Raw genomic sequence first — 12,766 nt, 5'->3', positions numbered from 1 at the left:
GCAGCAGGTGTTCGACTTGAAGAGTAAAGAGTGGCATGTTTCTGTGCGTGAGGAACGTGACTAAATAAAGAAGCCCGTAGCTATGATTACATACATAGATACATAAAAGTTTGATAATTAATTAATTAATTAATTAACTTTACAATCATTCGAAAACGGGCAATAATTTGCAACTTCACCTGGGATTTATTTTTGAAAGTACAACAATTCAACATGTTCCTTTTAAAAACTATATTTTTTAGAGTGCATAAACAAGCTACATTGCCTGAGTAAGAATTTATGAGCTGAGCACAATTGTGTATCCAATAATTGTGTTTTCTTTCCAGCCCACCTCTCTCAATGTATCACCAAGGTGACATTTTGTCTAGGATTTCATGTAATAATGAAGTACATTGTAACATTTGTTTAATCGATAGGTACGGAAATTGCTTATAGATGTGGAGGCAAAGTAATCCAAAGGTAACAAAGTTAAAATGCAAGGAACAGCAAGCCGGGAGTTCACAGCAGTTGCACTGAGCACCTAATCACAGACATGTGACTGTAGAGTAATAAATGTAACTCCAAACTCTGATTACTAGTTGGATGACAGGGGTGAAATCTCAAGGGCAGAAAACGAGACAGACGAACGATGAGATAAGCCATAAATTGGAATGTGTGGCCTATCTTTCTGTCTAGTGCTGTAGATGAGATGGAGGAATAGAGCATTATGGGTCCGTTACCCCCTCCGGAGCTGGAAGGTACAGCAATGACTGTCCACTCCTGTCTATCAGTGTCTGCCAGGTGCTGCTGTTTCTGATTCACCTCCCAGAACTTTTCCTCTGCTTCGACTCTCGGGCTTTAATTATGCCTTAGGCACTACTAGGCGGCCTCTCTCCGAGCATAAATACATAAATACATGAGTACAGATAGAAAAACATACAGACAGGTGGATAGAAAGGCACACAATGTCATGTGTGACACACATGCACATAAACACAACAAGATGCATCATTGGAGCTGCAAAGAGAAGAACATTAACACAAGTCATTTGAATGTAACACAGGAACTGTCAGCTGAAGTTCCAACGTTCCTCCGTCCAGCCAGGGTGTTAGTTGTTATATGGGCTCCACCACATCTGAATATCAAGCGTCATTGTGGCAATCTGTCTTTCTGTACACCTCCCTGTTTTGGGCCCAGTAGCATGTATAGCATAAATATGGGGGGAGTCCTATATGTATAGACCATTAACCAGGAACAGGGACCCGAATATGATTCAATGGGCAGTGCATGGGGAACACAATTCCAACACAGGCATGTGACGTTATACAATAAATTTTAGATGGCAAGTATTGTGCCAGCACAACTCTCCCTGACAAGTAGTGGGAAGAATGCTTCAAGACTACATTATAACCCCCCATCAGACACAGCCAGTGTTTCCAACACCTTCAGACTCCATCATTACCTATTCAGAGCCTATTCCACCGGACTGTCATGGGACTCATTACTCCGTTGCTTTGTGAGGCTGCAGACTGTCTCGCAGCTGTACGGTGGGTAAGAGAAAGAAGGCGTACGCTGACCCAGGACACAGGCGCTGACACACAGTGTCTATCAACACACACGGAAAGTACACAGGGTTTGACCGCACTGAGGGAGGTTTAGAGGTAGAGTAGTGCCTCGGACAGTCCACCAACTGTTCAGGGCCGTGCAGGAATCCATGCAAGCTGCATGCATGTGGAGATGATGTAATATAGTGTGGGAGCGGCATTGGTGAGAGGAGAAATGCAAATGCTTCTCCTATTCTCTCCATAAATACTGGAATAGGATATTAAAGCATAGGTTCACGTTTTTAAGTCTACCTTAATACAAAATGCCCATGTGTACATTTGAAGAGTTACTGGTGACTGTGATCGATTTTCATGTCCAAATGAGCTATGAAATGATTCTTTTCTAATTTGATTCCGATGTAAGAGATGAGGCGGGGAAATCCCTGTTCTGTGTAAAAATGCTTACTAAAGTTCAGCTGAAGCTCAAGTGGATATCTACCATCATTTTAGTATGAAATACTCTCTTGACACAAATTTCATTTCTAAAAACACATTAAGTCATAATTTGTCCATGCCCTATAGAATGTCCTCTAATTCTGACCTGATGCTAATGTCAGACAATGGTTTAGGCACAACAAGTAGGGTAGGTTTTGGGAATGGTTGTAGTTTTGTTTAACATTTAAACCTCTCTAAGTTTAGGGGACGTTTGTAGTCATGGTTATAGTAATAACCGCTTGGTTAAGGATACACCTCCCGTGTAAAAGTCTGCTATTTTGTTGACTCATCCATATACCCCAACTTCCTCCCACTGTGAAATTTGTGGCACTGTAATATTTTTACTACTACTTCCTTCTTTGCTTCTGACAGATGATGCTGATGCTGTCATTACAGTTTCCCTCCCATCTCATACATTTGAATCACATTAGTAAGGAATCTTTTCACTAGTATGGACTGGAGGAAGCATAGATACACTCCCCCAGCAATAACAGCAGCAAATGTACATATGGTTATTTTGTAATTAGGTGGACCTGAAAAAATGTGAGCCTATCCTGTTAGTATGCACATCTATGAACCTGTTTGTCTTCCTCTGTGCCTAACAGTGCGTGATTGTCTGGATGCAGAGTAAAAAGAGAAACAACTGTGGCATCAGACAATAAATGAAATGGTTCTCTTTATCTTGCTTCTTTCACCTGACTGCTCTTGTGCTCCTCTCCTGCTCCCCTTCTCCCACAAAGTCAAGACCTGGGGCATTTGGCAAATTAATATCAAATAGCACACGCCTGTCATTGTCCCTAGTTGGTAGAACAAACCAGATATTAACAGTAATGAAAAGAAAGCTTTAAAAGGACAGAAGAGGTGGTAAGAACAAAAAATGAACGGGCACTTTGTGAGAATAATGTGAACACGCACACATCCATATACAGTACAAGTGTGCACGCAATCACAGCCAAACACAAGTTGGCTGCACACACACACACACACACACACACACACAACCCTGTGTTATATGATCCAGAAAGAGTGGGATAATGGAAAAGCCCTGAGGGTGTGAGAGGATTGTATCTTCTCCTTAGCTGCAACTCTCCACTGTCCGCTGCCTCACAATCCTTCAGACCACGCCACTGAAACCTTCAACCAAACTTTAAAACACTGCTCATTACGGCTGTGCGGCTGCAGCAACAGAAAAAAAAAAAGAAGAAAAGAAATCATCGTAAAAATCCTGTTTATTTAGTCAGCTAAGGAGTGGCTGCTCGGTTGAGTAGTGCTGTGATCATGTTAAGCATTCCTTCTCATTCCGAATGTGAGTTTTAATGAAACTTTAAGTTGTTGGATGGTAATCGAAAGAATTCTGCATTTCAAATCCAAGGGCTCAGAGAGGCTTGTGTGATTCAGGGAGGTGATAGGGGATCAGGCAAGCCTCGGTTCAATCACAGAATATTTCCTGCGCCATATATGCAATTCCTTTGGTGCTGTACATGACGAGTTCATGATGACATGAAATTAACCCACCTCAATTAGTGCCACCATTAGTGGCTCATTAAACAGGTGTGCCATCCCCACATCGGAGACCACTTGGAAATGTCACAATATATACACACAGATCAGCTCTGTGCATGGTGGAGACCCTTCTGTCTCGCTGCTCCTTTCTGTTTTTTCTGTCTCTCTCTCTCCTGCTTTCTCTTCCTCTAATAGAGATAAAGAGAAAAAGTCACCATCAGTTACAGGCACATATTGAAATCTAAATCAAATCCACTTTTATGTTTATGGCAGCCACATCAGCTGCTAGTCATTAGTATGAGTATTTTTTTATTTTATAACATTTTACACACATTTTCCGAATACACACCACACACAATCTTTTGTGTTAGCACACACTTTATTGACAGTTGACAGTTTGTTTTCTGATTCGGGTGCAGACAATTTAGTGCAGACATGGTCCTTTAATTTGAAAGTAATGCTTTTAGTTTCTATCTTGCCGAGCCCCTGTGGCAAAAGGCCTGAAGCCTGGGAAAATTGCCTTTTAGCCTCAGCCCGCGGGAAGTTGAGGAAGCAAATAGGAAGATGCAAGAATGTGTATTTGAATCCCGAATTCTTTAATTTCTCTTTTGTTTGAATTTGTTATAATTCTTCTAAACACTTGAAGTTGGTTAGATTATATTGAGTGGTTAAGTTTGCCGAATGTCTCTGTGGAGTCCATGTGTACAGTATATAACCCTTGTTGTGTGATATGGAGGAAGGTCTGAATGCTTGTTCACAAATAAGTGATTACGATAAGATTTTTCTGTTACATGTATAGTGTACAAAGCCTGTAATTGGGTTTGCTCTGGTTTATCCCCTCAGATCTTTTCAGGCCACCTTACAGGACCTTGGAGTTTTTGCCTGATTTTGGCTTGATTACATGTATGCTACACTGAACCACTGCAAAAATGTTTTCAAAATTTCATTTCTGCACTGACTGGATTGAACCAAATTTGAAGAGGAAGTTGTGGCATCACAAGGGCCTTAGAATCTTGAAAGCCATGTGGGCAGTGTTGAATAGAAGGCAGGTCAAAGCAGTTGATCATGAAAATGGTTTCTTTAATAATCAACCATAAAGCTTAAATCAGTCAGGTTTCAAAACTATTAAATAAAATATTACATCCACCAACATAAACGTTCTTATAGCATTTTAATCAAATTTGTATTTCTTTAATACAGTTAAAAGCTCTTAATTGAATAAAAGATTAAAAAGGGGGCAACATTGCTTAACATTCAATTTGCTGTGTGGCATATATATATATACACACACACACACAAAAATACCAAAGCACACACAATAAAGATAGGACAAATATAGTAAGTAAGTATGTAGTATAATACAATAAGGCAAGATACTGAACCCCCGAATTGCCTCTGGTGGCTGTTCCGCCAGTGTATGAAAGTGTGTGAATGTTAGTTTCTGTTTGAGCACTTAGGCTCAGTGTATAAATGTGTTTGAATGTAGTGTAAAAGCGCTATGAGTGGTCGAAAAGACTAGAAAGGCGCTATACAAATACGGAGCATATGACTTGCCTTACAAATGTGAATATCCCTCAGTCTGATCTATGTGCTCTTACTTTACTACTACTTCATTCATTTTAAGTGAATTTCTGACTGAGCTGTGGCCACATAATGAATAGAGAGAACCCGAAAGCTGTTCAGTTGTTCAGTTGTTGACTTTCAGTAAAGACAGGGTTGTTTGCTTATGAAAATGTTAAATTTCCTTTAACAGAAATATAGAACAACAGTGGATGGCACTGTGTCATGAGGAATTAGAAGATTAGATTTTGTGTTGTCTGTGTGTATTCCTGCTGTTAAAAACATGCAAACATGCAAATGAATTTGCATAGATTAAAAGAAAAGTAACTCATGTTAAATTCTTTATTTGAGTTAGCTCTGTGGATGTAGCTGTTCTCAAAACGCTCCTCATAAGCTTGTTTGTCATAGTGAGCACACATCAACCGGACTTAAGCACAAGTCAGAATGAGCAAAATTGTGGCTTTCTCCCAGAAGCAGTTTTATTTGGAAATCTTTTGCTGTCAGGCACTTTTATGATAATCTTGTTAGTCCCTAAAGTTTCACATTAATGGTGTTGAGATGCTTTTCAGTGTCACACAGAGAAAGCTGGGCTGCATTAACACATTTCATCCAAAAACTTGTTAATGGTCACCCCCTTGCTCTCCGAGAAACATCCTCACACATCTGAGTTGATGCCACAGCTTATAATAGCCAGCCTACTCCTGTGTAAAAAGGACACAGCTTGAAATATAGGACCTTTTGTGGCAAATAAGACAAAAGCAAAGTTCTCACTTTCCAAACTACCATATGTAGCACTCGTGTACTCTAATACAACTCTATTTACGCTACTGGACCATTTCTAGGTTCAGATGGAGTGGAGGCAACAATACAACATTAAACCAGAGGCCAGGTACTTTAAATACAAAAGCCGGCAGTTTTCTGAAGGTTTAACATAGACAATTATTATGACAAACATCAGAACCAGTTACAGTCCTATGGAGAACAACAGTAAGTAAAACTCACTCTTCCATTTTCTTCTCTCTCTCTCTCTCTCTCGTCCTCAAAAGACTTCGGACTTGACTTGGACTCGTCAGGGACTCGTGAACAATGTTTATTTTCAGGGATTTTAGTTATTCCCCTCCCTGCGTTACCTATAACCTGCCAACGTAACACATACTACGTATCTGCTGTGCATGGCCACACATGCGAGAGGACAACAAACACTGGCAGCTGCTGTGCCATTCATCATAAACTGTGGCTTTAAAACTTCATACAACAAGGCCCAAACAAAAGAAGCACTGAACGCAAACTGGGTTAGTAACCTGAAGTTAGTAAACATGTTAAGCTCAGCATTGGCCATCTAACTTTAACTTGCTTTTTGATTTAGCTACGACCTCATTCATCTTTTCATAACAAAGGACAGTCGGAGTTAGACTGTCGTTCGTTATTAAAAGATGAATGAATGTTTGTTTGCTTGCCATACTTGTGGTGGTCGATTAACGTAGTCATTTACGTCATTTACGCTGGCTGCCATCAGGATAATTATTAATGCTGGCTGCAAACAGGTTACAGGTTTATTGTGTTGATCATTTAACATTACAGTTCAATTCAGTCAACGTTACACTGGGTTTGAGAGTCAGCGGGTTGTGTTAACTTATAGTAGTTAATAAGCTGTCATTAATTGCATTGCAGAAAAAACAGGTTACAGTTACAGAATCCCTTATAGCGAAGCAGTTTTATAAACAGCCTGGTTTGAACGCAGCAGGTGACACAACATTCATCATAACCACGAGTGACTTGAGACTTGACCTGCACTCTAGCTCAAAGACTTTTGAGTGTCTCTGCCATGTTGTATCCAGTGTTTGTGTGAGTGTGTGTGTGTGTGTGTGTGTCGTCGTCCTCCACACACAGCAGAGGAATATCCCTCAAAGTCCAACTCCAAATAGATTCTTATGTGTGTACATTTTAACAAGTTAACTTATTTATGCATTTTAATAAACTATTTATATTGGTCATATTTTAATGTGGGATACACATAGCATCCACCTTGAGCTAGCTTCAAATACTCTTAGATTAGATACAACCCAACAGCTACATTGCTGAAAAATAAAACCAACACAGAAATACCAAAAACTGTAGTTCACTGAATGGCCAATTGAGGCTGGCTTAAAAAAACTTGATATAAACTTGAAATATATATATTTTTAATCAGGCTAATACAGTAGAATATAATACAAAGACAAGCAAATGTACATGGTATGATAAATCAAGAATAGCGTTAGTTCAGGCAGGCAAGTCAAGCTCCACTCATTCCAGCATATCAGTGATAGCAGCCATCTTCAGCAGCACATCAGCTGACAGCTCAGCTGATTCCTCTCTTAGCATTCATTGGCAAATTCCAGACAAGGCGCCTGTTTAAGCTGCCGTAGCCTACCTGCCCGCGCTCGCTGCTTCCTATGCAAAAGCTCATAACCCACCGCCACCCCAGCTCCATCTTTCAGACTGTATCTAATGGGGATGCACAATAATTATCGATACGATAAGTATTGCCTGATCGGGCATATCTCATTATCGAAAGCATATCGGGGAATTAATTTGGCGGGAAAAGAATCAAACATGCTAACATGCGCCGCCGCACTGTCACGCTCCGGGATTCATGTCGCTGTGCACGGATAGATCCACACAGACGCAGTTTAGGCAGCTAGCTCCTGTCCTCCTTCCTTATGTCTCTGCGTGATTCACTGCAGGTAACAATGTGCAGATTGAAGCTATATGGCAATCTAAGCTTAACAGTTAGACAGCTTTCATTTAGCTTATTGTACATCTAGTTTTGCCAAGCTAGTGTTAACGTGGTGTGCTTTTAATAACATAGAGGATGAGAGAAGTGGTCAGAGCGGATCAATTAACCCCGTCTACATGTTATGCTCGTTTAATGGATGTATCGACAAGTTGTCTTTTACTCTTGAGGTTTTGTTGCACATACTGCAGTGGCTTGGAGTTACCTTCACTTCAGCGTGTCCACGACCTATCCCTGCAGGTGGCGACACAGAGCAGTAGAGGCTGCATCCTGATAATAAACAATACGGTCTTCAGCCCCAGGCCCGTTTAACACCGTGCTTCAGTGCCCATCTAGTATCTGATCAAACATGTAAATTGCATGCCTGTGTTATGCCCTGTGAAAGGGGAAATAAAAAGTACGACACGGACACGATGTAGCTTCAGTCAAGTCCAATGTTGTAATGCATTTACCAAAAATAGTATATGTAGTAATATGTAATTCTAAATACTGCTATTTTATAGTTATTATTCATTCAGAATACACTTAACATTTTTACCTCTGTTGTAGTGTTGCACTTAAACATATAAAGTATCTTGCCTCTTCACATTAAACACTCATTTTTCTTAAACTGCAACAATAGCACTTTAACCTTATCCCTATGATATAAAACGAATACACACGCTTTAAACTCGGTCCACATGACACAGCTAGCATGCAGGCTACACTGGAGCAACACTTCTCGTTTAGCCTGCTAAATTCGCGTACATAAATTACCACAGTCATTAACATTTACTCCCCGCATGTTCCTTACAGTATTAACCACATATATAAATCATTGAAACATAGTAAAACCCTTATTCTTACCTGTTAAAAGGGAAATAGAAAGTACGATACGGACACGATGTAGCTTCAGTCAAGTCCAATGTTGTAATGGACGAACGTAAGCCACACGTTCCGTACGCAGGCTGAACGAGGCATTAGCAATCGTAAACAGATCCTCCAATCATAAACTGGTACTTAAAACATACTGGAAAAAGAAAGTGAAACGTATGTAAACAAGCAAGCACTGTATATTTAAGGTGCATTTCCCCCAAAAGTTATAGAAGTTAAATAAGACAGCATTTTAAACACAGATCGTCTTTTTATCCTATTGATCTTTTTAGCCTCTTTTACCCAAAAAGCAATGGATTATTGATCTACAGATTATAAGTGTATTTTTAACTTTCTCCTGTTTTATAAAGAAATGAATTGTCAGTTTTTTAACCAAACAGTGCAATAATTTAAAGCATTTTAACTTAGCAGTTTTAACTTCTCCTTTTTATGGACATTTTTTTAACTTATATCAACCCAACCTATATCAACCCATTCAATGTATTCAGGATTACAGCATTTTTATCATCCTCGCACCTGCTCTTTTCTGTATGGGGTTCTTTACTGCGGCTCTCTGACTCGGGCTTTCCATGTATACACATGGATGGGCAGGGAGGCGCTCTCCCTACCTTATGGCTTTTCCATGTAGGCATGTGGAAGGGCAGAGAGGTGTGCTCTCCCTGCTTCATGCTTTCCACAGAGGCCTGTGGAAGGTTGGGGAGCTGCTCTCTGCAATCCTATTTGTATGTGACAATGGTTATAGTCTGATTAAAGTTAAAGCAATTAAAGCATATGTTACATATGTATTATTGCTGACTTGACAGCGCAGCCCTACACAAGCAAAAACAATGCTAAAGGGTACCCAGGGCATCAAAAAGCGACACCACGGGTGTTGACAAAGCGTGTTGACAAAGCGTCCATATGTGTGGAGCTGGGATTGAGAACAGGTCGGACTAGAGAATAGTCTTCTTTTATAAAAGTGCTAGTAGACCTACAATAGGACCAGCACAGCAGTCAAATGTACCTTCCAACAACTCAAAATCTTCTTCTGCAATCTTCCACCGTCCATCCACCTTGAAGCCCTGAAGCCGCAAGCACGGACATTAATGTACAAATTTTCAACACAGAGTTTACAGGTAGAAGTACAAAAAGTGTACAAAAAAGATTACAGGGACAGAACTCAGTAATGTTATTCCGTACACTTGACAGATGTGGGGATTTGCACAAAAGTTTGAGGCTGAATATAAATCGTGACATATGAATGGCACTATCTCTTACCACCTCTCAGCAGTAGAGATGCATACTGTATATACATCTTGCACCATTTCAGCCTGCTCTCTTCCCTTCTTCCCTTCCTGTCATTCTAACTCTATTCCACTTAAACATGTCAGACTCTGGATCTGCTCCCCATGGAAAGCCACCACTGCCAATCTGAATACTGAAAAAAATGGTGATGTGGATGTAGGCAGGAGATAGTAAGGAGAGGGGTTCGTGTGATTGGGGTAAGAGAAACCAGAATAACGCTGGGGCAGAGAGAAACAGAAGGCGTGACAGATAATATATAATATAGAAATACAGACAGAGAAACAGGGAGGTGATAATTGCTGGTATATGATTGTTTTATAAAGGGAGTGCCTCTTAACAAGCACTCAGGATGCCATGTAAGGGGAACCCAGACCTGTACTGATGGGAATGCACCAAGGAGCTCATTAAGAGCCACAACCCATCCCTGCTTACCTGCCATCTCCTGCTGTACTCCATCCACATCTCAAAATAAATGACAGGACCTGAGCATTGCATGCCACTTTAGACAATGCATGCTAATGAACTGCGTGCATGCTGCGGGGGAATGTTTGTTGTGGTTGGTGGTGTCTCTGTATGTAATTTCTCACTCTGTAGAAAGGCTGTACTGTTGGTTGCCAATGCTTTGACATTTTGAGTGAGCTTCCATCTTAGGTCGATCATAATAAATTCATGATCCTTGCAGTGTGAAGCCCTGCCAGTGATATGGTTACTGCATGGACACTGCATTAACTACATTGTTTCAGGTGGGAGCTGACAGGTGGCTGTAGCCATCAACTTTAAAAGAGGAACAATAATAAGATTTTAGTCATAACTGCAGCTAAATGCCTTTCTTTGGTCTTTCTGTATGCTGTACAGTTCAAAAAGAAAATGTCCAGTCAAAGGCCTTCCATTCGTGGCTTGCAAACACATTTAATTGCTTGTGCCATATGAGGGTTTGAGGGCTCAAAGCCTTTGTTGTAACCATCGTTAGTTGCATTTTCTGTTGCAAATGCGCAGTGGGTGTGTTTTTCCCCCTTCAACCACAATGCATTGGCAGCCAAGGACCCTTTATACAGAAGTTGTTATCATGTGGACCTTTCAGCCAGTTTGCTGTTATCCAGAGGTCAAAGCAGCTGTTCTGAAGCTGTTGATTAGTTCTACTAGAAGACAGTGTGACCAACTATTGTTATACAAATTCTTAATTTGAGTTTGTTTCACTTTCCAATTGTCTTATTATCACTGATGAAATGTTATCATAGCAATTATCATGTAGTTCATCATGTGCATGTGTTTATCTGTTTGCAGCTTGTCTCGCATACTACAGGACCCATCAGCCTAACAAAATATCTTTTGTGCACATTTATGACTGTATGCTCAAGGAACTCTCGTAGTTGCAGTGATTCACACTTTTTGAAAAACCTAAGTTATTGCTTATTGTAAAGCAATTAGACTTTATCTATCCAGCAGAATTCACCAATTTACAATATGTCATAGCTAAAGGCATTTCTGCTGTGCTAAAAAAAAGTTTGTCTGCTGTAGGCCACATTTTGGCCTTTGCTGATTAATTCCATACTCTATATTTTATGATCCACCAAAGTTGGGCAAGATATGAGATGAATATAAATGCCAGTTTTTGTTACCTTCATTGCCATGTTGACTGTAAGGGTGCAATGAGGGACAACTGAGTCTTCTTTGTTTTGGACTGGAGTGGTGAGGTAGAGCAGGGTTTTGTTTTGTGTGTCTCGTTACAACAAAATGTTCAAATTCAGAAGTTTGTTGAACCCAAGACACTCTGTTACAATACCTTTTCACTATTCAATGCATCTTAAAGAAAACTGAGACTATACAATAGAAAAATATTATCCTCAAAAGAAATGCCCCAAAAAAGAATTGATTAGTTATTTATTTATTGTTTTATTAAAAACATTACAATGTCTGTCCACCAGAGAGCACTGACAAGTTGATTTTTACCCTGAAAAATGTCTCCCTCAATAGGTTATTAGAAAAATAATTCTTCGGGATCCTTATGATGGTTGTTTGTTATACTGACATCATTATCATTATCTCTGCAGCTCTGTAGTGTATAAGTAGTGCATTTAGATTGTGCAAAAAAAGGTTTAAAAAATATAGTCTCTTTCCTCCCTATTTGAAGAGTAATAATGAGGGCCAAGTTGGCACCTAGACCTGCTTCTGGCTGGCAGCCTTAGGGAGGTTCACACTAATCAGCCTGGTGTGAAGGTATTAGCCATGCCTGTCTCCTCGGACCGCCTCATTATACACCTCACCTGATGGGTGCCACCAACCAGAACCTTACAGTATCTTAAGTCTCTCAGCCTGGCCTTCTCCTCCTCTGAATGTCCCTGAAAACATCAGCTCTCTGGGCACCATTCCCAGGCTCTCTAGTCCCGAGGAATTGGCGCCTACAATGGAAAGATACATTCCTCCAAAGTGCCTTTGTATAGTGATATATAGCTCATATTTGCACTATTGTGTCTTGTTTATAGAGGCCTGTTTTCAGATGCAACATTTCTATAAGTTCAAATGCAGCCTGGTTTTAAAGTAAGGGTCTTAATGACACTTGCGATTTATGGATTATTAAATTAAAATGAGTTATTTTTTAATAATACATAGAGCATAGTCATTGTTAAATATTTACACTTAGAGATGCAGATAAACTAATGATGCTCCTTTGGTATAGGTGCTGTCACTTATCACCTGACTGTCTAACTGTAATGACATGTTTGAATTAATTCCATTACGCTAATCTACATGG

The 12,766-nt window shown here is 40.0% G+C and overlaps 1 long non-coding RNA gene across 2 annotated transcripts; it reads right to left on the bottom strand.

Moving 5' to 3' along the window:
• Positions 1–819: 819 nt before the first annotated feature.
• LOC123957026 lies at positions 820–8,747 on the bottom strand. 2 transcript variants are annotated; one of them, XR_006821697.1, is made up of 3 exons: positions 8,704–8,747; positions 8,063–8,196; positions 820–3,709 (listed from the first exon to the last, which is right to left on the bottom strand). It is a non-coding gene; the product is annotated as an uncharacterized LOC123957026 (long non-coding RNA). The 2 variants fall into 2 exon arrangements; XR_006821696.1 differs by lacking the exon at positions 8,704–8,747 and having other exon boundaries at positions 8,063–8,271.
• Positions 8,748–12,766: the final 4,019 nt, after the last annotated feature.

The sequence above is a fragment of the Micropterus dolomieu genome, linkage group LG18 (genome assembly GCF_021292245.1).
Source record: "Micropterus dolomieu isolate WLL.071019.BEF.003 ecotype Adirondacks linkage group LG18, ASM2129224v1, whole genome shotgun sequence".
Taxonomy (NCBI): Eukaryota; Metazoa; Chordata; class Actinopteri; order Centrarchiformes; family Centrarchidae; genus Micropterus; species Micropterus dolomieu.
The sequence above is the reverse complement of the archived record's forward strand: the minus strand, read 5'-3'. Positions and strand labels throughout refer to the sequence as shown.